The sequence below is a fragment of the Thalassophryne amazonica genome, chromosome 19 (genome assembly GCF_902500255.1).
Source record: "Thalassophryne amazonica chromosome 19, fThaAma1.1, whole genome shotgun sequence".
Lineage (NCBI taxonomy): Eukaryota > Metazoa > Chordata > Actinopteri > Batrachoidiformes > Batrachoididae > Thalassophryne > Thalassophryne amazonica.
The window spans coordinates 16,128,490-16,155,911 of record NC_047121.1 but is presented as its reverse complement, the minus strand read 5'-3'; the positions used below and the strand labels follow the sequence as shown (position 1 = coordinate 16,155,911).

The 27,422-nt window shown below is 40.9% G+C and overlaps 1 protein-coding gene across 4 annotated transcripts in view; it reads left to right on the top strand.

Moving 5' to 3' along the window:
• The window catches only part of slc4a11 (solute carrier family 4 member 11), a 333,676-nt gene that overhangs the window by 9,051 nt on the left and 297,203 nt on the right, over positions 1 to 27,422 (top strand). The gene's annotated exons all lie outside the window — the stretch shown is intronic.

The following is a 27,422-nucleotide window of genomic DNA, read 5'->3' as shown; positions in this document are numbered from 1 at the left end:
CCTTTCACACTGGGGTTGCATAGAGTTGCATTGTGCTCTGTATCTAGTACGCAGGAATGGCTGCGTAAGTTGCACACAGGGTGAGAGAGAGGTTGTGGATGTGGACATGTCCGCTCACTGGCAATCCGTCTGTGAGGAGTGGACATGGACATTTCCTCTTGCTGGCGATCTGTCCATGAGGAGGTAATGGATGTGGAAGCTTGGCAACCCACCTCTTCTTCCAGTGGGATGAATAAAATCTGTCAATACAGGTATGTAATGATTAAAAAAAGGAAAAGGATTTTACAACCTGGTGTAGAATTGTGTACAATTGCAGAGGCTTGGTGTATAGTAGTGCAGTGTTGTGGAGATTTACATACAGTAGCATAGTGATGTGTAGATTTGTATTGAACACTGCATCCGTCCTCTGTGCTGACTGTCTGCGAAAAAAAATAGTTTATAACATGTTTAATTTCTGGCATCCATTTCGTGGACCCCTTTGCGTCCCTCAGTGTATTGCCATGGAGGGCTGCTTAAACTTGGCGTAGAGCTGCATAACTTGGCGAAGTCGGTATGCCGCAGTACGCAACTCTACGTTGGCCCCAGTGTGAAAGGGGCTTTAAATTTCTGTAGCTTCACCAACGATGGATTGACTCAAGATTTTGTGCTTTTACATTTTCTACGTGTTGCTACTGTTGTAGAATGTACCGATGTTTTCTACCTGCAACAAGATACTTCATCAGAAGTATCAAGAGCAACTTACTGAATATGTGGACGGACTTAAAGTGCATGTCACGAGTAAATAAAATGTCAAATGAGCTGACTATTCTAAATAAATAATTATGAAAATATTGATGTATTGCATTTTTATATGCCCGGAGAAATTGTCATAAACACGGGGAGTTTAGCCTGATTTCACCTGGTGCTGATAAACACTCAGACCAATGTTGTGAGGAATGTGCGATCAGAGGAAATATGACAACATGCTTTCATTAAAGGCACACACTGCTCATATCCAGCTCCAACAGGGCACGTATGTGTCTTTAAACCAGGAAATCTTTCTGTTAAATGCCTTACTGTGGAAATGTGACGCCTTATGTCCATCAGAGCCAGGAATATGGAGGAGGGCATATCTGTGCAGATCCACCTCGAATCTGATGTGGAGTCCCAGAGTGAAAAGAAACAAGGGAACAGCAAAAGGGCCTTACATGTTATTGCCAAATAAATCAAATCAATGGACGCACACTTGTGAGGCACTGCTGGACATCGCTGCATCACGGAGAAAAGGCTGTTCAAGCACATGAACGATTGCTGTGCATGAATGTCTGAGCTGAGGACAAATAGATCATATAAGTATGGATTATATTGGTTGGTTGGTAAGGTTAGACCTGATTTGTGTGAAGCGCCTTGAGGTGACTTTGTTGTGATTTTGTGCTATACGAGGTCTATTAGAAAAGTATCCGACCTTATTATTTTTTCAAAAACCATATGGATTTGAATCACGTGTGATTACATCAGACATGCTTGAACCCTCGTGGGCATGCGAGAGTTTTTTCACACCTGTCGGTTACGTCATTCGCCTGTGGGCAGTCTTTGAGTGAGGAGTCGTCCACCCGCTCGTCGATTTTTTTCATTGTTTAGGAATGGCTCAGAGACTGTTGCTTTGTTTGATAAAAATTTTTTCAAAACTGTAAGGCACAACTGAGTGGACACCATTCAATAAATTCAGCTGGTTTTTGGTAAAAATTTTAACGGCTGATGAGAGATTTTGGTCTGGTAGTGTCGCTTTAAGGACGGTCCACGGCGCCTGACGGCGATCTGCGCTTCGAGGCGGCAGCGTCTCGCCGTTTCAAGTTGAAAACTTCCACATTTCAGGCACTGACGCAGTAAGTCGTCAGAGAACAGAGAACTTTCAGAAGAAGTCGGCATGAGGAGTTTATTCGGACATTCCATTGTTAACGGTCATTTTGTAATGAAAGAACGTGCGGGCAGAGTCGCATGTCGGGCTGGACCCGACCGCGGGGGGGTCGCGGCAGGAAAAACACCTCCGTTGGAAATCTTAACGGGCAAGTTGGAACATGCCCAAGCTGTTAAACAATTTCTCAGTTACTCACTTGTTGAAAGCCATTAAAAGCCGCCTGAATTCTACAAATGGTTTTCAACACGGAGGTGTTTTTCCTGTCGCGGCGCACACAGATTTGCCGAGTCGTCACGGAAACGACTCGGCGAATTTGCGCGTACGTCTTTCATTAAAAAAATGTCCTTAAACAGTGGAATGTCCGCATAAATTCCTCATGCCGGCCTCTTCTGAATCTTCTCTGTTCTCTCACAATGTCCTGGGTGAATTAAGCCTTAAATTAGGATGTTTTCAGCTCGAAACAGGCCGACGACAGCGCCTGGAAGCGCTGCAGGACGTCCCACTCCGTGGGAAGTCCTTACACCGACAGAAACACCCCATAATCTCTCATCAGCCGTTAAACTTTTCACAGAAAACCAGCTTAATTTCTCGAATAGTGTCCACTCGGATATTCCTCACAGGTCCAGAAAAAATGTTGATAAAGCAACGCGCGCCGTCTCGAGCAGCGTGTGAAACAAAGGAATTCAGCCGAGAGGGCGGGACCACATCTCACTCAAGGCCTGCCTACAGGGAAATGACGTCACCGACACGCGTGAAAAAACTCACGCATGCGCACAAGGGTTCAAGCATGATTGGTGTAATCGCATGTCATTCAAATCCATATAGTTAAAAAAAGGGTTGGTTTATTATCTAAGAGACCTCGTATAAATGAACAAATATTGAAAAATTATATACTGGGTATGGAAGATAGTATAGCAGGGCTCGAGATAGCCATTTGCCTGCTGGCCCGGCACTGTGACATAAACCTCATGATGAATTTTTTTTTTAATTGAGTCATTTCAACTTGTAATTACATCAAAATATGCGATTGTCTTTAATGTTGTGATCAGGACAAAGTCATTTCTAAAATATGAATTTGACTAGTGATTGTGAATGTTTTAAAATGGTGCACAATAAGGTGGAGAACTTCTACCTGTGCAAATGTCTTTTGACTTAACTTTGATTTTGTAGACATTTTTCATGAGCATTTATTGTTAAAGTATGAAACAGCTTTTTTAAAAAATAATAAAATAGATGCTGTTTAAGAGTCTTATTTAGAAGCAGGTGATTTATACTGGATTCTCAGGACCAGATGACGGTCTCTTCTGCAGCTTTGACCTCTGGTGTTGTTGAAGACACTTTTCTCCTATTTTGAAGAGCAGAGATGTTTTCTTCCGACTGGACTTCATGTTGCCCAGCTCATCAATGGAAGTTTGTGAAGTGCAGCTGTATTTAGGTTGTCTGCACAGCAGATGTTCCTGATTGGGACAACTAAAGAATATTTCTTAAAATATAAAGAAACACTAAACAGTTATATATATAGAAAGAAAAAAACGGCAGAAAAAAGTTATTTAAAGTTGAGCTTTTGTGGTGTCAGAAAAAAGCTGTAGCTTTATTTGGTAAAAAAAAAAAAAAAAAAAAAAAAAGGGAACATTTACAAATTAAAGTGTTCACTCAGATCAACTGTGCTAAAAGGCTAAGCTAACATTAGCCGGTCATTAAAGCTTCACAGTAGTGCAGTAAACGTCATGTTTTATTTTTATATTATTCTCACCTCGATAAAGCTGCAGAACTAAGCTCCGTTGGTCAGACTGGGAGTTCGCATACGAGGTCTATTAGAAAAGTATCCGACCTTATTATTTTTTTCAAAAACCATATGGATTTGAATCACGTGATTGCGTCAGACAAGCTTGAACCCTCGTGCGCATGCGTGAGTTTTTCCACGCCTGTCGGTTGCGTCATTCACCTGTGAGCAGGCTTTGAGTGAGGAGTGGTCCAGCCCCTTCGGCGGATTTTCATTGTCAGGAAATGGCGGAATGATTTGGGCTTTTTTTCCATCAGAATTTTTTCTGAAACTGTTAGAGACTGGCAGCTGGAAACCATTTGAAAAATGTATCTGGCTTTCGGTGAAAATTTTATGGGCTTCACAGAGAATAAGAACTGTTACTACAGCTTTAAGGACGGCTTTAAGGACGCTCAGCCGCCGCGCTCCGTGCCGCCATCGAGAGCCACAAACCACCGGATCATTTCTAAATGGATGGCTCTGTGGATCCGAGACCGTCATGTGCACTTTCTCTGGTTATCACAAGAGCTGGACATCAGCCATTTTCCGTCAGATTTCACTTTTAACAAGAGATTTTGTCATGGAAAGCTGAGCGGAGGCTTCACGCGTCACGACCGATTTGCTGATGGAGCGAGACAAAGGAACACCTCCGTTTTGGTCTCACAGGACGGCTTTGAGATGGCGTTCAGACAGCTGTCGGTGGTTTTTCCATCGAGTGATTATCTGAGAAATTGTGGATGTGCCTGGACTTGCCAGAACATGTCCCGTGAGGCTTCATCACGGCGTTGCTTTGCGCCATGTGGCACCGCCGCGACGCACGGAATTCCTCCGCACGTCTCTCAATGTGCCGAAAAAGTGCTGATGTCCACGTCTTTTCACAATTCCTGTGCTAGTCAGATGACGTCCCGGATAAAACACAGCGTCCAGTTTGGAAATGAATGGCACATTCCACTGTTACAGGAGTTTTGTCATGGAACGATGAGCGGAGTCTTCGTGCGTCGCAGCGGTGCCGCATGGCGCACAGCAATGCCGTGATGAAGCCTCACGGGACATGTTCTGGCATGTCCATGCACATCCACAATTTCTCGGATAATCACTCGATGGAAAAACCACCGACAGCTGTCTGAACGCCATCTCAAAGCCGTCCTGTGAGACCAAAATGGAGGTGTTCCTTTGTCTTGCTCCATCAGCAAATCGGTCGTGACGCGCGAAGCCTCCGCTCGGCTTTCCATGACAAAATCTCTTGTTAAAAGTGAAATCTGCTGGAAAATGGTTGATGTCCAGCTCTTGTGATAACCAGAGAAAGTGCACACGACGGTCCCGGCACCACAGAGTCATCCGTTTAGAAATGATCCGGTAGTTTGTGGCTCTCGATTGCGGCACGGAGCGCGGCGCGCCGAGCGTCCTTAAAGCCGTCCTTATTGCTGTAGTAACAGTCCTTATTCTCTGTGAAGCCCGTAAAATTTTCCCCGAAAGCCAGATAAATTTTTCGAATGGTTTCCAGCTGCCAGTCTCTAACACTTTCTGAAAAAATTCTGATGGAAAAAAAAGCCCAAATCATTCCGCCATTTCCTGACAATGAAAATCCGCCGAGGGGGTGGACGACTCCTCACTCAAAGCCTGCTCACAGGCGAATGACGCAACCGATAGGTTGGAAAAACTCACGCATGCGCACGAGGGTTCAAGCTTGTCTGACGCAATCACACGTGATTCAAATCCATATGGTTTTTGAAAAAAATAATAAGGTCGGATACTTTTCTAATAGACCATGTATATCCAAAAGTGGGAAATTTCGGACTAAGCAGGTCTTCATCACCCCAGCTGCCTGCCTCGCACTGCCCAGGGATGATGCCTGAACCCTGACTTCTCCGTGCAGGTCGGCCCGCTGTCGCAGTTCGATTGATATCCCACCAAGTCGTCAGTCCTCCCTCGGTTGGCGTCACTCCAAAAAAGTTGCTGAAAAAAGCTTCTCCCAGGAGGGTGATGGGAGAATCGTTCTGCTGTTTTTTTAAAGCTTTTTTGTGGTTCATCTGATGCAAATTCAAAGATGATCGTTCAACTTTTTTTCGGGTTGTGGAAACAGCCAGAGTGTGAGGTAGCAATCATCCACCCCCCCCCCCCCCCCCGCCACTTCCAAAGCGAGGTGTCTGACGCATTGGGAGGCGTTGCCTGACGTGTATAAAGCGTGCAATGTGAAAGGCCCTTTTCTCTTTAACACAATATTTCAAAAACCAAAAATATCCACCCACAATTAAAAAGGCATTTAATGTGGGCAAAATAATAAAATCTGAATTTGGCGCAATCAAAAAACAAACTTTTTTTTTGCGATCATCCAGCCACCTGCTGGATGGTCTCTGCATACTGGATTGATGATGGATTGCAGGTGTTTCATCTATGTTTCAACCTTATGGTTTGAAGCACTGTTCATAAACTTTCCAGTATCCACTAGTCAAAACATGTTTATCAGTATACAGCTCCATACATAACTCGACTGCAGAAGTTAACATTAAGTTACCCTAATGTTAGCATTGTGTTCTTATTGTAACTTGAATGGTGTGAGGCAGCAGGCTGACAAAGCTAAAAGTCCTTCATTGATTAATTCAGTTTTGTAGATGCGCGTCTTCCACTTTGGGGTCATGGGGGTGTTGAAGCCTATGCTGGTGGTCAGTGGGTGAAAGGCAGGACAGGGCCAACACATACAGACAGTAGGGGTGTCACAGTACACACATTTGTATTGAACTGTACGGTATACAGGTAATGGTCAAGTGGTTAAGCGTTGGCCTTGAGACCAGAGGTTCCTCAGTTCAAACCCCAGCCTGATCTGAAAATCACTAAAGGCGCTTGGGCAAGGTCCTTAATCCCCAAGTTGCTCCCGATGTGTAGTGAGCGCCTTGCATGGCAGCACCCTGACATTGGTGTGTCTGTGCGTTTGTGTGAATGGGTGAATGTGAGGCATAATCGTAAGGCACTTTCAGCATCAGCTGCAGATGGAAAGTGCTATATGAGTGCAGTCCATTAACCATTTATCAAAGTGACAGTTTGGTGCACAGAACTGTACACAGAATTTATATGACTCTGCAGAGTTGATTATGTACACATGAGTATTGTACATGTATATTTTATTTTACTTACGTCAGAGGCATTTTAGCAAGCTGCACTGCTTATGTTGAGACTGTTCCTCTTGTCTCATGCTCAGTGCAGGAAGGTGAGTTCAGCCTTCTCTCTTAGAGTTGAACAGAGGTTAAACAGCAAACCAGCCAGTTGAAGCAAGTGACCACATTATTCCACCCAGAATCTCTGGAAGCATAAATGCAATTAGTTAATTTACTGTTTAACATGGCAACCGAAATGCAGCTTGTTGCAGTAGCCTGTTTGCTCTTTTTATTTTCTCGCCTTTCTGCGTAAATGCAAAGAAATAGAAGTCGCAGATTTGTTCGATGCATCGCAATCATATCATGTTAATTAATTTTATTAATTTGTAATTTATAATAAGAATAATAACTAGTATTAATAACTAATTAGTAATTGATTATTAATAATACTAATAATAATTAATTAATAATAGCAATTAATATTGTTTGATTAATCATTAATTGATTGATTAGTAATAGCGCCAAATCACGACTAATCGCCTCAAGGCGCTTCACAAACATCATTTAAAAGCAGAATAAAATGAAATAAGATTAAAACACAATAAAAAAATTTAAAACATAAATAAGTAAAAGAAGTAAAATAAAAAGAATAAAAAAGACACACAATCATATAAAATACTAATGATAAAACAGGATAAAACAGTCTGTGTGCAATGAATGTATACATTATACAAGTTTCACTTTTTGAATGGAATTACTGAAATAAATAAACTTTTTCTTGATATTCTAATTATATGACCAGCACCTGTATGTACGTTATGGGGCTGCATCTAGTTCTGTTAACCTTATATTTGTTTTTCAAATTCTCCCATTTTTTGCATCCAGCCCTATTTCCTTTAGAAATTTCCTTGACAAATAATAGCAGTCTATTAGGACATCAGGTTATGTGTTACACATATACATGTGTGTGTATATATTTTCCAACTTATTCCCACTGATGAAACTTCTCCTCCTTTTCTGCCTGAAAGCTTATTAGGAGATAAGTGTGTTCAGAAAATGTGTTTTAGAAAATACACACGTTACAGACCTTGAAATCCAACAGCAGGGATTGATATTATCCAAAGATTTATGAACATACAAATTAACATGCATATCCTTTATCATGATTTTCTCTGTTGTGAGATATAAAAGTGTCTTATCGTAGTGTTCGTGTGTATATGCATTATAACACCTCAGCACACGAGCGATGTTAAATATTCTTCAGAACGACAATATATGCAACATGCATCCAGCAGCATACACGTTGCTGTCATAGACAACTACCTGTAGAGTTTTTGTTCAAGTTATAACTTTCTAAACAGCGTAATTTGTAATGAAAGCTTCATTTGTGCGGCTCTTTCGGCGCCATGTTTGTTTTTTTCGGAGACAGCAGTAAGCTCCTCCTACCCCTCCAAACGGAGTGTGCATCCAGATTCACTCCAAATGGAGGGGAAGGGGTAAGGGTAAGGGCCAAGGGGTAGAATTGAGATTCAGCCATTGTTTCACAGTGCTAAAGTGGCTGACAGCAGCTGCCTGGTGCTCACAGGTTACACCTCTCTATAAAAATTTGAAGACTTTTCAAAAACCAAATTTGTACCGAACCGTGACTTCTGTGGACCGTGACACCCCTAACAGACAGACAAACTCGCACCTACGGTCAATTTAGAGTCACCAGTTCACCTCACCTGCGTGTGTTTGGCAGTGGGAGGAAGTCTGAGCGCTTGGAGGGAACCCAAGCACACACTGGCAAAACATGCAGACTCCACACAGAAAGGACCAAGTGTGATTGTAACCTGGGACCTTCTCTCTGTGAGGCAACAGTGCTACCCACAAAGCCACTGTGCTGCAAGACCTGCATTGAAAATGTTAAGTAATGAGTTTTTTTTTTCTTTTTTTTTTTCCTTTTCCCCACTTTCATCACTGAATTGAAGTTCAAGTTTATTTTCTGTTCAAGGAAAGAACAATCATAATAGCAATCATAAGACTATATGAGCTCAGCAGTAACTGTACTTAATCTATAAATTTTACACTGTTGAGGGAAAAAAATTGAATAGATTTGATTTAAACATGATTTTCACATAGGTTTTAGTCCTCAATACAAAAGCTGTAATTTAATACATTGTTAGATTTCACAGTAAACTGTGTCAACATTGAATGGAAAATATTCACATATTACTACAACAAAATGTTGTGCATTATTTATCCAGTGATAATATTTTATTTAACATATGAAGAATCACGCATCTTCAACTGCTTATCTGGGATCGGGTCACAAGGAAAAGCTGAAGAATATACCTAACAATTACTAGTTTGCTTTTTTTAACCATTGTTCATGTCCTGACTTTTAAAATTGTCTCAATACCATATCAGGATTTTTCTTATTCAAAAACTGGTTTATGTTGCAGAATGAAATAATCTTTCCAAATGTGGAATCAGTGTCTGAAGTGACCCTTGAGGATGAAAAGAATGAGTACAAAACCTCGGCAGTGTTCTATTTAACATCCAAATCACCTCCATTACAATTTGTAGTGCTTTTAGTGTGGAAAACAATGTTATAGGATAGACGCAATTGAAAGGCACAAACAGCCGAAAACTAAATTATTCCTGAACAAGTACAGCTGACTGATTGTCAGCAAATTCTCCATTGTGTCTTCATATTTAGTAGACAGAGTATGAAGCTTAAAAGACTCTGTAATAGCTAATTCACTATTATGCCCCAATGGGGATTTTACCAGCTTTTAAAACGGCCTCTCCTTATTACTACCATGTATTTAAAATTCAAAACACGCTGCTATTCCAACATGATATTTAACATGTTTTTGCCAAGACCCCTTTTTTTATTCCACATGTCCTCATTGGTTAATAGCCCTTCAGATGTTCATGAACATCAAGGATGTTATTATGGAAACTTTTTTTCTTAAAAATTAAGTAGGTTGCCAGTGTTCTTCACCCCAAAATAACAACTGCTAATCACTAAGTCCCTTTAGCTGCTCCCTTGATTTTTTTTTTTTTTGGTGGGAGGGCGTACATCACCACAGCTGATACAAAGTGGATCCGCATATTGATTTGGCACATTTTACGCCAGATTTCTTTCCTGACACAACTCCCCATTACATGGAGAAATGGGCAGGGGTGGGAACAATCAGTAGTCACTAGTCTATTTAAATTATCTTTAACCATGATTAGAAGTTGGGGGGGGTGACTTAAAGAAATTTGCAAAATTTTCTCTTTCTGGTCCATATGTAAAATACTTCAATAGGTGTATCTTATTTTCAGCAGCAACTGGACATGTTAAATTCAGTCTGTTAATATTTACAGGGCTGTGAAAACTCTGCGGATCAGCGAAACTCCGTGGATTTCATCATTGGGGGTGGGGGTGGGGGGGGGGTGGGGTGTTAGTGTTTAACTCTGTAGTTGTGATTGTCACTGAGTTTTTAAAATGTCTATCGCAAAGTGTTCTTTTTTTTACAGCATCGTGCAAGTTTTATAAGTCCGCGGCGGTCCGTGGACACTGATCTGTGTGTTACAGTGCAAATCAGTGTCATCAGATCCGCGGAGTTTCGAAAAGAAAAAAGCCTGGCTGTTGCGACAGCTGTCGTAAAGCGTCGGCCGTCGGGTCAGAGTCCTCACTCACCATGTCGAGCGGACCGTGTGTTTTTTAAAAATAGACAAACACACTGCTTCACTTTAAATGTGCAGTAAGTTTATTTCAGATAATCAGTGTGGTCCCTCTTTCTCTTTGTTTTACTCTGTGTCACATTGGAAAGCGGTAGCTTTAAGGCAGTGTTTTTCAACCTTTTTTGAGCCGCGGCACCCTTTTTATATTTACAAAATCCTGCGGCACACCACCAACTAAAATAATATTATAATGCTGTTACCTCTGGTTTTGCGCAAAACCCAATTATCGCAATAGAAAATCAATACAGAAAACAGCGCATTTCGAAAATCCTCAAGCATTTTGCGCTCTGATCTCAAGTAGGGCTGTCATGATTACGAATTTCTGGAGACGATTAATTGTCAGACAAATAATTGCGATTGACGAATATATTGTCTTTTTTTTTTCTTTTTTCCCTTCTTTATATTCTACTATTGTAGTATAATTACACAACTCTGGAAGAACGTTTGGCTTCTGTGAGTGGAGAAACTGGGAATGGTGCAACATTTTTATTTTTATCTTCATTTTACATACAGTCCCAACTTTTTCTGATTTGTGATTGTTTCTGTTGCATTTCTGAAATTGTTTCTCCTCATCAGTCACGTTTTGTGCTTAAACACTACATTAAGCTCAAGACTGAACAAATAAATACCTTTGGAAAATAACAGCTGTTAAAGTTCAGCGTTCTCACCTGCTTTTTGTGATCTGTGCGTCTGAACATTTTTTTTTTTTGTGTATCTCAGTTCATTCATATATTCTCATTTTTTAAATATGTTTTTAAAGATATTTGACCGTTTATTTAATCTCATGATCTCATAAATTCAGCATACGACGCGCACATGGTGTGAACAGGACGGTAACGGCAGAATCACACCTTTAGAGAAAGTTCAGAGAGAAGTAAAAGCTTCACGTTTTCGTTTTAACATGTTCACTCCATTTAAAATCCTCTCTCTGCTCCGCGCTCGCTGCGCACTGAACGTGTCGCGCCTGCATTCAGGAATCTCCCTCACCCACCCCCTCCCCTCCCTCACCCACCCCCTCCCTCGCAGTCTGCAGCCTGTTAACTCCGCGCGCGTGCACACACAGGCACAGACACACACACCGACAGCTCCGCATTTTAGACGGCTTTTGAAGGAGACGGCACTGTTTTAATCGGCCGTCAGCCTCCTTGTTATTGTCCCGCCTTAAGACGAGAGCGAGGCTGCAGCACAATGACGTCAGATTCTGAGTCGTTTTATGCTTTGTGGATAAAATAAATAATTCACGGTAATCGCGAATATGAAAAATAATCGCGAATATGAAAAATACCCACGGCACCCCTGAGAGAATCACTGCTTTAAGGGCTAAGTTATTAGCTGTTACACGGCCTGAGCGCAGGCTCTAGTCTTGTTCTGTTGTTTTCTGGGGATGTTACAGCGCCACACACAGGCCTGGCATATATACTACAATGTTAAACGAAGCTTCGAGGCACAGAATTTGCCTCGATCATTGTTTGTAATCGAATTATTCGAGGAATCATTGCAGCCTAATTGTATGTATGTACTTCATTAAACATCTTTATTGCCATCATTACATTTGTGTTTCTTGAATCTTTGATTTGTGCCCTTTGAGATCCCAAATAGAGCCATCTGCTTCAGAAGAAGTGACACAACTGTTTCAGGCTTCACATGGCTTGGTAAGCTTCTAGACTTCAAAGTTATAAGATTTTGACATGAGTCAGTAAACATCCAGTTGCCATAATCAGGTGTTACTTGATTATTTTCATTTGTGTAACCACAGTCACTAAGAAGATATGCGTAGACATCACTTACACGAAGCAGTGATAGCTGTAAGCTGTCCTGTTGAGATCATGTTGAGAGCCATCTGCTGTAGTCACCCACTGCTTTTTTCTCTCTAAGCCTTTATGGTCACACTCTTCCAAAATCTGAAACTTGTATGGCTTTCATGTAAACACATAGAAAAAAAAAAAGAAAACGTTTTTTTGGCACTGCAAAGTGAATCTTTTTACAACGTGAAAGTGACCAGCAGTTTGGCTGTCTGACAAAAACACTCACTCACTCATCTTCAACTGCTTATCTGGGATCGGGTTGAGGGGCAACAGCTCTAGTAGGTGACCCCAGACTTCCCTTTCCTGGGCCACATTGACCACCTCCGACTGGGAGATCCCGAGGCGTTCCTAGGCCAGTGTGGAGATATAATCTCTGCACCTAGTCCTGGGTCTTCCCTGGCGTCTCTTCCCAGATGGACGTGCCTGGAACACCTCCTTAGGGAGGCGCCCAGGACGCATCCTTATCAGATGCCCTAAGCACCTCATCTGGCTCCTTTCAACGCAAAGGAGCAGCGGCTCTACTCCGAGCTCCCCATGGATCACTGAGCTTCTCACCTTCTCTCTAAGAGAGACACCAGCCACCCTCCTGAGGAAGCCCATTTCGGCCACTTGTACCCATGATCTAGTTCTTTCGGTCATGACCCAACCCTCATGACCATAGGTGAGATTAGGAGTGAAGATTGACCAGTAGGTCAAGAGGTTCACCCTTTGGCTTGGTTCCCTTTTTGTCACAACAGTACGGTAGAGCGAATGCAATACCACCCCTGCTGCGCCAATTCTCTGGCCAATCTCATGCTCCATTGTCCCCTCACTTATGTGTAGGGATGGGTATCGAGAACCGGTTCCTTTCGGGTATCGTTACGAAATGATTCCATCCACCGACATCAATAAGCTTTGTGCTTAACGATTCTGTTATCGGTCCTTCAGAGTGGCCGTTGTTTTGGCAGGTGTTTGTCAGGAAAATGATCATTTCTCTACATTGATTACAGACCCTGCAGCGGGTCCTTAATCAACTTTTCTGCAGCACGGCTTTGTTTTGAAACTTAAACCAATCGAAGCGTGGTTCGCAGATTGAAGCAATGCTTCGGTTGATTGCTTTGTTTATTTATTTCTTTCGCTTAATTTTCCCCCGCTAAAACCTTAAAGAGCATACGTCTGTGAGTATTATTTACCTTTTCTATGTTAAACCGACCTGTTATGGTCTTCTGAAACAGTTGATAGATATATTTTATAACTTAAAAACGGGAGCGATGCTAACGCGTTAGCATGTCTATGGCATTTTCAATGTTAAAAGTTAGCATTTAGCAATTGCAGCCGTCATCACGTTCGGGTGCATTTGTTTTCAAATTGTAATATTCCTTAAATTTAGTTTTGCTTATATATTAATAATCTAATGATTATTATATACAATTTTAGAGAAAGAGACAAAAAGAACCTGAACAGAAACACAACAGAAAATATATAATATCAACTAACATAAATAAATAAATACATACAGAAATAAATGTTTCCTGTGAACACCTAGTGACTCTCACACCTCCATTTCATCCCTGTATTATTTAAGTTTAATGACAGTTTGTTTTGGTCAAACCATATTTTCAGTTTAATTTCTTCAGTGATTTCCTCCAGAACTATCTGCCAAGCTAGAAAACTGCTGCATCCTAGTAAGAGCAGAATGAATTTGAATAAGGAAAGTTATATTTTTTTTCTCTCACCTAAATGGATACTCCAGTTTATCATCTGGAATAGTCCCAGATTACATTTCAGAGCTTCTAGAATTGAAACATTTTCGTGCAGGTGGTGTTGGGGGGTAATTTTGGGTTTCAGCTTTTTTTGTTTTTCACCACTTTCATCCCTGAATATGAGTTGTGATTCACTTTTGTGCGGATTAAAGTTACTAACTGGGACTCCTGTCTTGTTGCGAGAAAGAAATGAGAATCATCCGCCGTTCTGTTCACACAGCTCCAAATGTTGCGCGGCTCTCTGACAAGTCAAGCTAGAACGATAGAATTCAGTCTGAATTAATAACTTCAAAGCGAAACACAGTTTTGTTTATTTATATTTATGTCCAGAGATCAAGGATACAGTGACTAATTTCATATTTATTTACTTTAAGACTCAAGGAAATATATAGAAAACCTGTAAAGCCTACTTTTAGTACAAAATTCATGAGGTATCGATAAGGGAATCGATAAGGAATCGGTTCGATAAGCAGAATCAATAATGGCATCTATCGATAAAACCTTATCAATACCCATCCCTACTTATGTGTGCTTGAATTCCTTCACTTGGGGCAAGACCTCATTCCCTACCCATAGTAGGCAATCCATTGGTTTCCTCCTGAGAACCATGGCCTCATACAGTATTTAGAGGTGCTGATCCTCATCTCAGCTGCTTCACAGTCTGCTGTGAACTAATCCAGTGAGTGTTGGAGGTCACAGGCAGATGAAGCCAACAGGACCACATCATCTGCAAAAAGCACTGATGAAACTCTGAGCCCACCAAACTGGAAACCCTCCTCCCCCCTGACGAAAGCTCTTCCTCTGATGAAAACAAAAAACAAACAAAACACTGGATGTTTTGCATTCTGGATTGATTTGTGCCTACATGGGATAGGTAGTATTACTAAGTCACACCAAAGTAAGAATTAAAGGATATAAGCATTTAACACACTCACATATCCGATCCTCATGATCCATGTAAACACCCATACATGTGCATGTTTATATGATGCAGAACACACACCTTGTTGGTGGTCCTCTCTTGTCTTAGGTTATGACATGGTCTTCTACTTTGGTAATCTGTAATTCGGCTCTAGTTTACCACTGACCTCCAGCACATACACACCCATTCAGTACAGATTGTTTACTACAGTTTCCAGCACAGGAAGCAGTGCTCTGCATAGGAAAGGTGTTTCTTTCAGTTCCTATTTATTATCTCTTGTATGGTGGGCCAAGACTGTGTAACATAGCCAGCACAGGGCAGTTTGCACTCTGCATGTTTTTCCTTCTTTGCAGTGAATTTAATTTAAAACCAACAAATAGAACACAACACAGCGTGGCAGTCATGTGCTCTGCTATTTTTCTCCTTGCAATACACCCCCTTTGCCAGCATAGTAATTATTCCAAGATGTTTGACTATGCCTGTGTTGATGAATTCACAGACCTTGATTGTGGTGCTACCCTTTTCATTTGTCTCAGCCACAATATCAATGAATGTGCTAAATTGAGTGAGAAATTACGTGTAGTAGGTAGAATGCACACTCACAGGGCTTTTGGTACAGGCACACAATTATAATCTGAGATGGTGTGCACACACTGTAATAGGTCCACCACCGACATACACACATATGAGCACGCAGAGGTACAGTACCAAAACCGCACCCATACTGACTTAATAACCCTTTAACCCACGCGCACACACATAAGCTTTCTTTCATGCATGGCCCTTCAATACAGCTGGAGGAAGATGCATTATGGACAGCAGAAACCAGCTGAGTCATGTATGATGAGAGTTACATAAATGTCCTTATTCCCTCACAGACTAAGATTATTATGCCATGCTGTTTTAAAACAGATGTTGAATGCATAGTTTGTATACTGACATGCACGTTTGAATAATAACAGTGCTGTTTTACATTGTTCATTCACGTTTTGTGCTTCAACCACATGTGCATAATTTCGTCGACGTTTGCATTAGTGCTATCACAGATGGTTATTTTGATAATTGACTAGTCACCGGTTATTTTTGCAATTAGTCTACTAATTGGATCATACGTAAATTGTGGCTTATCGCTCCAGCATGCAGCTGTTATTTGTCTTTGAATGTTGCTATTGTTTATTACATCATTTAATTATTTTACTACGTATTATTGTTGGCAATAGTGTTTTAATACATTCATGCCAATAAAGCAAATTGAAATTGAGAGAGAGTGAGAGAGAGACTGACCTTCTCAAAGGTTGTATCATATTTCATTTTCATCATTGTGGTGAACTGAGATCGGCCTAGTAGGTAGTTCTCATGGTATTCTAGGTTGAACCGCTTGATCATCTCTTTGAAATCTTGATTGCCACCATGGACAGGGGGTCTCATGTCAAACACCAACATGTTCAAGATTGCTTCAGTCTGGATATTTGCTTGCCAAGGTGTGCATGTTGTTGGCTTGGTAACAGAGTCATCCTTTGGAAGGCGAATGTGTTTTTAGCACTGTAACGTAGCGTTATAAAACATTAGCTTTGACACATTTCCTATTTAAATAGGAACATTACAGCAAACACATATGTGCGGTAAGGCTAATGAAATTGTCATCATTAATGTTAATGCTTACAGCTATCAATATAATATAAGTAGCTCACTATACGCATTAATGTTAGCGGCTAACTAGCCAATTAGCTTACCGAGACAACTTTTCATCAGCATCTGAATCAACCACAACGTGCTTCCTTCTCAGATGCTCTTGCATCACCATTGTACTGCTGTGGGAGGCAAGTTCTGCCTTGCAGATTTTGCATTTCACGTTTTTGTCTTTAATTTGGTTAAAATGCTCCGAAATATTTGAGCTCCGTTGCTGGGTAGCCATGATATTGTTTAGGCATATCTTTTCCAGTGACATCACGACTGACCCCGATTTCGACTACCGTTTAATAATACCTGCCATACTGTGAACAGGAAAAATACTGACATGCATTAAAACTGCACTGTAAAAAATGTGTCAAATGTTTACTAAAGAAAAGGCAACAAAATGACACAATATAATAGAATAGATTTTAAGTTGTACAGTTTTGTTTTAAAAATATTGAATACATTAACTAAACCTAAACAAAAACATTAAGTGCATGTTAATAAAAGCAACAGTTGAAATGTGTTTGATTTAGTAATAGCACACTAAATGATGAGTTATATATCCCAAAAAATAACTTCAGTTTATATTAGTGCACAATATATTTTGGCTACGCTCTGGCTTTCCATATGGCAGATCTCGATACACTGTCAACTTTAAAAGTAGATCTTGGTTCAAAAAAGGTTGGGCACCCCTGATGTAAAGGAACAGTTCAAAGCATGAAAGTGAAAAGTCCACAAATGACTCTGCACCCAGTGTTGTGAGGAAGATTAACCAAGATAGATAGCAGAAGGATAATAAGATGCTACATGATAGGTAGCCAAGGGTATGCTTGTGCTTTATATTCTGTCAGTGTGATATAGGATAAAGAGACAGCAACTGAATGGACCATATTGGGACACAGACAGTGCTGAGCCCCATAATCGTGACTCTGAGAAAAGGGTGAGAAAATGTCAACTGGCGCACGTTCTTGTGCTAAACGCAGTCACGATGCCTTGTCTCAGTACAGCGGATTCCACACTCCACAGACCTGACGGTAAAAGACACATCTTACACTGACAGAAGAAGCAAGCACACAAGTAAATTCTTACGTTACCAACATTTTTGAAACTACTGTTATTGATTCCTGTCCTTGTGGTACGGGGTTTGTAGCATAAACATCTGTCACAGCAACATCTATTTTATTAAAAAATGTTGTTGTCCTCATCTCTGTTTATTGAACATGATGTGCTGCACCTTATCCTGAAGCAAGTCTGCTTCTTGTCACAGCGTTTGACATATTTGACTTGACACACATGCAGAAAAGGCAAACACAAGCTCAAACACATCTCCTTTGATTGACATATTTACAGAAGTATCGAAACTGTTGAACATAGTGCACAAAAATGTATACGTTTATGACTGAATGGAAGCATATGATACGATAAAAAAATCTTTATTATCCACAATACATTTTACCACAAAAATGTGTAAAAATGCAATGTTTCATCACAATACACAATCTTAAAAATACACCGAAATCAGAGTATGTTAGTCCTCATCTGGTTGTTATTGAGAAGTCAACAGGTGATTTTTCTGCAATGAATAGGTTTGAAAGTGCTCTTCTACTGGCTAGCGCACAACACAGCAAGCAGCCAGAGTCGTGGTTTTATAACGCAGGTTCACCTGTGTACCATGTGGTTGCCGGGGATATGTTTTTGTGATGGCAATGCAACCCCCCGCTGCAAAGCAAGCAAAGAGTTCTCTTTTTAGCTAATCCTGGGCCAAAGACCACTTGAGTTGTTACAGTCATGAGGTGTATGTTGTCTGTCCATCCACAGTTCAGAAAAGCTGCATCTCCTCCCTCAATTTTTCAGTGTATTTCACTTCTGATGTGTTTGGATGAACTAATAACTGTGCCCAAAATGTGGATGTTGTTTTGTGAAATTTTCACAAACAAGCTTGTAATTGAGCAGATTTCATGAGGGTTTTTTGTGCCTGTCACACAAACTGCATCTCTTCCCTCAGTTCTCAGTTGTGATTGATGTTTTAGGTAGGACACCCCGCCAGTAACAAACCTTGATCATTTGTTTGATTTTCAAATTATTTACTCCTTTAAGCAAAACTACCTCAATTCTTATCTCCATACTTGTCACTTGGTGTGATTTTTCTTTAACATGGCAGCAATGTAATTACATTGATTTTATGACTGTTCAAGACCTCGTTGACCAGGATGACCTGCTACATCATTGATGTTCTGGTTCTTGTGTGGCACCGATGTGACATAGGAAACCGTAGTATGAAAAGGTGACAAATGTCGCATGGTAGGGCTGGGCGATTTAATGATCTCAAAACAGGATCGCAATTACATTTGTCAGTTTTAGTGATAAGCCTTGTACAATTTTACTGTGCAGATAGATCTTTTCTCCTACTTCTTTTCATATATGTGGTGCTACCAGAGCAAGCAGCACAGTCAGCACTGCTGCTTCAACAGCATTGCAATGCATATTTTAAAAGTGGTGCCACATTTTTAAATTGCTATTGCAGTTAGGGATGCACCAAGCCACAATTTTTCACTTCCGATCCAATCCCATACCTGAATTTGCATATGTGCCGATACCAATACCAGAGCTCTGCTTGCTTTAAGATTATTATTATCATTATTGTTGATTTTATGAAGATTTTCTTAAAAAGGAAACCTGAAAGTTCAGCTACAATTTGCCAAAAGGTGTATCTAAGATGAAAGCCTAGATTTGGTGTTTTGGTGAAAGAATTAAGTACTTTTATTTTTTTAGACTTTTACAGCCTTATTTTTATGAACTTAAAGAGAAAAGACAGCTCTCTGTCTGTCTCTCTTTCTCAGTTTCAGTGGAGCTTTATTCATATGGGAGATATATGTTTGCATTGTCAAAGCAAGTGTTACAGAGTAAAAATTAAAAATTAAGTCCTCTGTCTCTGTCTTTCTCTCTGTCTCTCTAGTAAGGTTAGACCTTACTTGTGTGATGCGCCTTAAGGCAACTTTGTTGTGATTTGGTGCTATATCAATTAATCAATCAAGTTTTATTTCTATAGCACTTTACAACAGTTTTCACTAAACCAAAGTGCTTTCCAATAGCACCAGCTAGAGATTAAATAAAAAGAAAAGTACGAAAAACACAAACACAGTAAGAGCATCCAAAATAGAATAAAAATAGACAAAAAAGTGTCAAAGCAATTATGTGCAAAAAGCTGCCCTGAACAAGTATGTTTTTAACTTAGCTTTAAACAGAGGCAAGCTATTAATGGACCTCAGTTCAGGAGGTAATGCATTCCACAACTTAGGACCTGCTACTGCAAAAGAACGGTCACCCCATTGTTTGGACCTGGACCTGGGAACCTCAAGAAAGTTTTGGTCAGCAGACCGAAGTGCTCTGACAGGGTTGTGTGTTTTTAACAGGTCACATAAATAAGAAGGTGCAATGCCATTTACAGCTTTAAAAACAAACAACAGTTTAAAATCAACTCTAAAATGGACTGGAAGCCAGTGCAGGGAGTAAAGTACAGGAGTAAAGTACAGGAGCGATGTGGCTGTGCTTCCTGGTATTGGTCAACACACGAGCAGCACCAAGGTTCCTTACCACAGCCCTACAATAAGGAGCCAGGGAGCCAAGATCTGGATCAGAGTTACACTCAACAAAAATATAAATGCAACGCTTTTGGTTTTGCTCCCATTTTGTATGAGATGAACTCAAAGATCTAACACTTTTTCCACATACACAATATCACCATTTCCCAAATATTCTCAAATATTGTTCACAAACCAGTCTAAATCTGTGATAGTGAGCACTTCTCCTTTGCTGAGATAATCCATCCCACCTCACAGGTGTGCCATATCAAGATGCTGATTAGACACCATGATTAGTGCACAGGTGTGCCTTAGACTGCCCACAATAAAACGCCACTTATCACACAGCACAATGCCACAGATGTCGCACGATTTGAGGGAGTGTGCAATTGGCATGCTGACAGCAGGAATGTCAACCAGAGCTGTTGCTCGTGTATTGAATGTTCATTTCTCTACCATAAGCCGTCTCCAAAGGCATTTCAGAGAATTTGGCAGTACATCCAACCAGTCTCACAACCGCAGACCACGTGTAACCACACCAGCCCAGGACCTCCACATCCAGCATGTTCACCTCCAAGATCATCTGAGACCAGCCACTCGGACAGCTGCTGAAACAATCGGTTTGCATAACCAAAGAATTTCTGCACAGGGAAGCTCACCTGCATGCTCGTCGTCCTCATCGGGGTCTCGACCTGACTCCAGTTCGTCGTCGTAACCGACTTGAGTGGGCAAATGCTCACATTCGCTGGCGTTTGGCACGTTGGAGAGGTGTTCTCTTCACGGATGAATCCCGGTTCACACTGTTCAGGGCAGATGGCAGACAGCATGTGTGGCGTTGTGTGGGTGAGCGGTTTTCTGATGTCAATGTTGTGGATCGAGTGGCCCATGGTGGCGGTGGAGTTATGGTATGGGCAGGCGTCTGTTATGGACGAAGAACACAGGTGCATTTTATTCATGGCATTTTGAATGCACAGATACCATGACGAGATCCTGAGGCCCACTGTTGTGCCATACATCCAAGAACATCACCTCATGTTACAGCAGGATAATGCACGGCCCCATGTTGCAAGGATCTGTACACAATTCTTGGAAGCTGAAAATGTCCCAGTTCTTTCATGGCCGGCATACTCACCGGACATGTCACCCATTGAGCATGTTTGAGATGCTCTGGACTGGCGTATACGACAGCTGTACCAGTTCCTGCCAGTATCCAGCAACTTCGCACAGCCATTGAAGAGGAGTGGACCAACATTCCACAGGCCACAATTGACAACCTGATCAACTCTATGCGAAGGAGATGTGTTGCACTGCATGAGGCAAATGGTGGTCACACCAGATACTGACTGGTATCCCCCCCCCCCCCCCCCCCAATAAAACAAAACTGCACCTTTCAGAGTGGCCTTTTATTGTGGACAGTCTAAGGCACACCTGTGCACTATTCATGGTGTCTAATCTGCATCTTGATATGGCACACCTGCGAGGTGGGATGGATTATCTCAGCAAAGGAGAAGTGCTCACTATCACAGATTTAGACTGGTTTGTGAACAATATTAGAGGGAAATGGTGATATTGTGTATATGGAAAAAGTTTTAGATCTTTGAGTTCATCTCATACAAAATGGGAGCAAAACCAAAAGTGTTGCGTTTATATTTTTGTTGAGTGTAGTTTTAGCTCCAAACAGAATACACTCTGTTTTGGCTTCATTAAGGTGCAGAAAATTCTGAGCCTGCCAGTCCTTAATATCCTTAAAAAAGCCATGTATGGAGTCCAAAGCACTTGTATTATTAGGTACAACTGGCATATAAATCTGGAGGTCATCGGCATAAAAATGAAACTGAAGATTGTGTTTGGTGATGACTGAACTCAGTGGAAGCATGTACAAAGAGAACAATGTAATATAAATGTTATATAAATGAAATAAATTGAACTGAAATATTTTATTCATACAGATCAACAGTGTGCATCAGTTTCTTTAATGAGCTCAGTCGCTGTTGCAGTAAAGCAGTTTTTAAAATGTATTTTGCTCTCCTTCAATTATACAACAAGTCTTTTTGATGTGTCACATATGAAATATACCCTTCTTATCAATCACTTGTAGCAATATTTGCATTAAAAAAAATTTTCTTCGTGTCCTTTTCCCCTCAGTAACAGAACTGTACACATGTGTAGCCAGAGGATTCCCACCAACTTAGTTCAAGGTACACTTTTAAAGACGTTTATTTACATAATGATAACGGTGATGATGGCATACATGAGACTGATAATGAGAATTAATATTTTAAACAAAACATTATTCAACTACTGCAATGTGTTTAGCGTAGTTATATACTTATACTTTGTTGATCTCACAGTGGAGAAATTATTTTTACACTCCAGTTACCTGAGACAGCAGTTAGTCCATAATTATTACTTGTTTACTGTAATAATGGCACACATCAGAATTAAGGACAGCACATACACATTTGACATTGTTTATGTGCACTAAATTTGAAGAAGTCTGTTATCCGAATTGAGGCAAGAGGGTGAAGGTCGCGCAGCTACCCTGAGTTGCGCCACCGTCAGCTTGGGGGGACAAGAAAGGGGCCGTGGTTCTTGATGCCGCCATCTTGCCAATTTTCCAATAGATCAGGGCAGCACATAAGCCAGAAAGTACCAGCCCTGCTACCATAAGACCAAATATGAATAAATCCTCGACGTTCTCAACGGAGAAAGGCACCAAGCATGCAATACGCCAAGACCCCCAGGAGTCGAGAACATAGCCCGCAGGATACGTTCCATCTGGGCAGGTAGGCTCCCCGGTCCTGACCTTCTTGTAGAAAAGATGGCGTCAATAGCGTTCAGAGACCAGCTGATCAATTCCATGGTTAATCCAGTAGTAGTCCAATATAATTTGAGGAATTCACAGTCTGGTGAAGTAGGGACTTGAAGGTTAAAGCAGAGAGCAGAGATAAGGGAGAGTGGAGGAGATGTGACTGCCCTCGTCGGAGTCCCAAGTTGATTCATATTACAAAACAGTTCCTTAAATTTTAAAAACGACCTGCTTTGTCATGCCAAGATTGCACCAAAGGGCCTCAAATTTGCTTCAGTAGTTCAAATTTTCACAAGTATTGTGCCACTGGACCTCGATATCAGGGGCCTATGCTGCTTGTGCATTTCAGAACTCTTTGCTCAGCCATACACCACTCCTTTCTCATGTTCTCTAACACCCTGCTCATTATGCATTCTGTACATGTTCCTGTAAATAACAGTACAACTTGTGGTACACAAGCCTATACTAAAATGCCTATTATAATCACAGTGACCTACTGCAGAGTCAGAATACTCCCGGGTCTGCTGCATCCCGACTTCATTTGGACTCTGACAGCCCCTAGGACAATTAATATTTATTTTGGATATTTAAATTTGTCTTTGGTAATTCATAACACCTACCCGAGGACAAAAGTTCAAATTATGTACAGTGTATATATGTGAAGGCACAGAATCTCTTTCACACAGACACTCACTCTTTTGTCCAGTATGATTCGGCCATGGTCATTTACTTGCCAGACAGCTCAACTGCAGCCAGTATCCTGGTTGAGGACTGCAGTGATGTCATCAATGTTAAGATGTTGCCTCGGGGACACAGCTGTCTCCTTGTTTAAAGAAACAAATGTTTTCAATATTTGCATTGGGGAAAGCTAAACAGGTAACTGCTGTGTGGGAAGATTTTGAGAACTGTGTAATTAAGACACCAAAAAGACATAACTGACAGTGACTGAACTTTTTCAGGATTTTCAAGTGGCGGTGTTTTGTTATGTTTTGTTTTTTTTTTGAGAGAGAGAGAGAGAGAGAGACTTTTCTGTCTCCTTGTTCATGGAAGCATTTCCCGTTGAGAACATGCGGTAGAGATGCAGCAGATGTGGTTTATTGTATGCCTACATTTGGAATAACAAGCTTTCTATCAGTACCAAGAAAAGTAAACAATGACTGTTTTGCTGCTGCTAGGACTCATTGTACTTCAAGGTCCTCTGGGTGAAAGCATTGACCAAAAATACACTTTTGCATAAAATGGTTGAAGGAGGACAGCTTCCTTAGTTTAGAAATGACTTGACTGTCAAATATATTGATTATCTAGAGTAAGAATGTCTTGGCCCCTTCTATAAACAGTTGTTGCAGAACAGCAAATTGCAACCCAAAATTTAAAATGAAAAAGTGACATGAATGAATTTACTTGCATTCTGAGGGGATCTCTGCTACGATGTTTCAGCCATTTGCCACATGGATGCTGAAATGCTCTGCATCAGCGCATGCTCACCAACATGAATAAAGCTGAATGCTGACTGGCTGAGGCTACATTAATTCATTCACTGGCAGTATTCCCTCTAAAGCTACTAGCGTAAGCCATGGGCAGCCAAAATGTTGACCCTTCTTGTGACTTTCTGCAGTGGCTGAAAGCTCCTACATGCATATAGAGGGTTTTCATGTGACGTATCGGTCACGTCATTTTGTGTCCCGCGGCCATTCTGGATTACGACGCGGTGGCCGCTGTGATACACTACGTGCATTTGGCGAACAATTGCAGAAGCTTCAACGTCAGTGTGAAGAAGCCTCATGGCCCCGTGGCGCTGAGAGAGATCCGCCGCAACCAGAAATCCACTGCTCCCAGAATTTTATTTTATTTTATTCGGCAATAAAATTATATAAGAATACATAAAAATACCGCTGAGGATAACACAAGAACGCTTCCAATACGGACGCTTATTTACATTGTGGTCCTCGAGCACCGAGCTGCTGATCCACAAGCTGCCCTTCCAGCGCCTGGTGAGAGAAATCGCTCAGAACTTCAAGACAACCTCCGCTTTCACAGCGCCGCTGTGATGCTCAGCAGGAGGCCGGCGAGGCTGACCTGGTCAGCAGCTTCCTAGTTCACAGTATCACAGTGTGACACTGTCGGACAGTTCGTTACATCAACACTAAATTCACTATCTGATATAAGATACAGATCCACTGAACCAACTGCTACACATCTATCATGATAATTAGCTTTATCTCGAGGATTTAAAGCCTCGTAATAACCGTATATTCTCTCCATTTTTCTATCACACACCAGCCTCCTTGTAATCCAGAATGGAGACGGCACCTGTCCTGCAGCAAATCGGTCACGTGATTGAAAACCCTCTATAAATGTAAACTGGTAGTGGTCTGTCCATCACATGGCTATGGCAATAAACCTAAAAATTTTTGTTAGTGATGTATTCTTTAATCGTGAACATCACTGAGTTTTTAAAATGGTTATCGCAAAGCGTTTCCCTTTTTTACGACATCGTGTAAGTTTTATAAGTCCCTGGACACGGATCTGTGTGTTACAGATACAAATCAGTTCCCTCGGATCCGCGGAGTTTCGCGGAGGAAAAATGGCACTCAAAGCGTAGCTGTTACGCCAGTTGTTGTAAAGCAGGACTGGTTTGTTGCTGCGACGATGCTGTGTGGCTCCTGTGCGACTCTTAAGCTAAACTTAGCATGTGGACATCCCAAACTTTTAGAGCTTTCAAGTTTTTAAAAGAAGATTTGTGCAGCATGTCTGTGTCATGGAGCAACGTCACACAGAAAGAAGATGGCGAGAAAGACTGTTTGAACAAGAATTTTTCTCTCTCTGGAAAATAAACGTTCAAACAGGATTTTAGACAAGATTATGTGACTTTTTTATTATTAATGTTGACTTTCTTTCATTGGAAAAAGACTGTGGCTTTGAATGGATTTACAGGAATTTACACAAGACATAAGTGACTTTTTACAATAAGGTATGTTATTGATATTTTACCATGATTTTCCAAATATTCTCCAAGCTTTAGCTGTGATTTTTGAAATGTTGTAACAGTCTTTTCAGTCTTCATAAATTTCATGTAGTTTAATTGTTCTGAGTTAATGCATAATTTGGTTTACAATTAAAAGGAAAATCATTCCAGGTCCAACTTCCACGTCATATTCTGTTATTTCAACATCATCATTGACAGGTCAAATAAAAGGTTGAATATAGGATCATTTAAATATCCACTAATTTTGAGATTTGTTCTTCCAGGAGATGCTGAAAAAGTATCATTAGATAAAAAAATTTATTCTGGGTCCTCACACAGCCCTAGACCCCGGCTCCTGGGGAGCTGTAATCCCCCCCCCCCCGGACCCCCTGCAAATTTTCCTCGGATTTCACAATTTTCATTTCACAGCCCTGATATTTAAATCCTGTAAATCCAACATACTTTTTTCAGTGCATCTCTTCTTACAAATCTTGTTTTTCATCTCGTGCATCTGAGTGATGCTGTTTTGATTTCTGTGTGACATGTACAGCATAGGCTCAGACCCCTATAACATAAAATGCTTTTAAAAAATTAGTCATTTTTAGAAGTAACATGGTTTTTGTTTCATAACATAAAAACAGGTGTCATTATACAGAAATATTAATTAGTGGAAATAAATCCCTACACTGTCAAAATTAAGTATGAAACAAAAGAAAGGCCTTTATTGTCATTGTGCATAGATGAAGTACAGAGATCAGAATTTGTCATCTGTATGTAAACCATTGTACTTGCATGTTAGACACAATCTAACCACTACGAGCAGTAGGCAGCCATTTTCTGGTGCCCGGGGACCAACTCCAGATGTAGAGACACTGCCTTGGTCAGGAGCAAAAAAATGAGCAGACCCGAAATAAGCGTGTTTTTGATCGTGGGAGGAATTTGGAGTATCCGTATGAAACCCACACAGACACAGGGACAACATGAAAACTCCACAGAAAGGACCAGGTGGAAAGTGATCCCAGGATCTTCTTGCGTTGAAGAAAAACAAGATCGAACTACTTATTACTACCCTTTAATATGCCATTGAATCATCACTTTTCCAGCCATTTGGCTTTAGTGAAGTCAAGGGACATGGCAGTGTCTATTTTTAAGACAATCTTCGTCTTCTCCTTCTTTTGGCTACTGTTGGGGGTCACCACAGCAGATCAATAGTTTCTGTCACGTATGTAGATGAAGTCAATAACTATGCTTATTAATGCATCCGGCAGAGGGTACACATAGTGCATGGGCACAGCTAACAACCAAATGCGCGGGCTACCGACACACACGTCTCACCACATCTCCCCCTTTTAAGGTGAGCAAGAAGAATATACCAGTACAGTGGTTACCATAAAATACCCCCTTCAGAATCCAACCATTTTCAAAATATCAGAACTGCAAGTCTCTTTTGTGT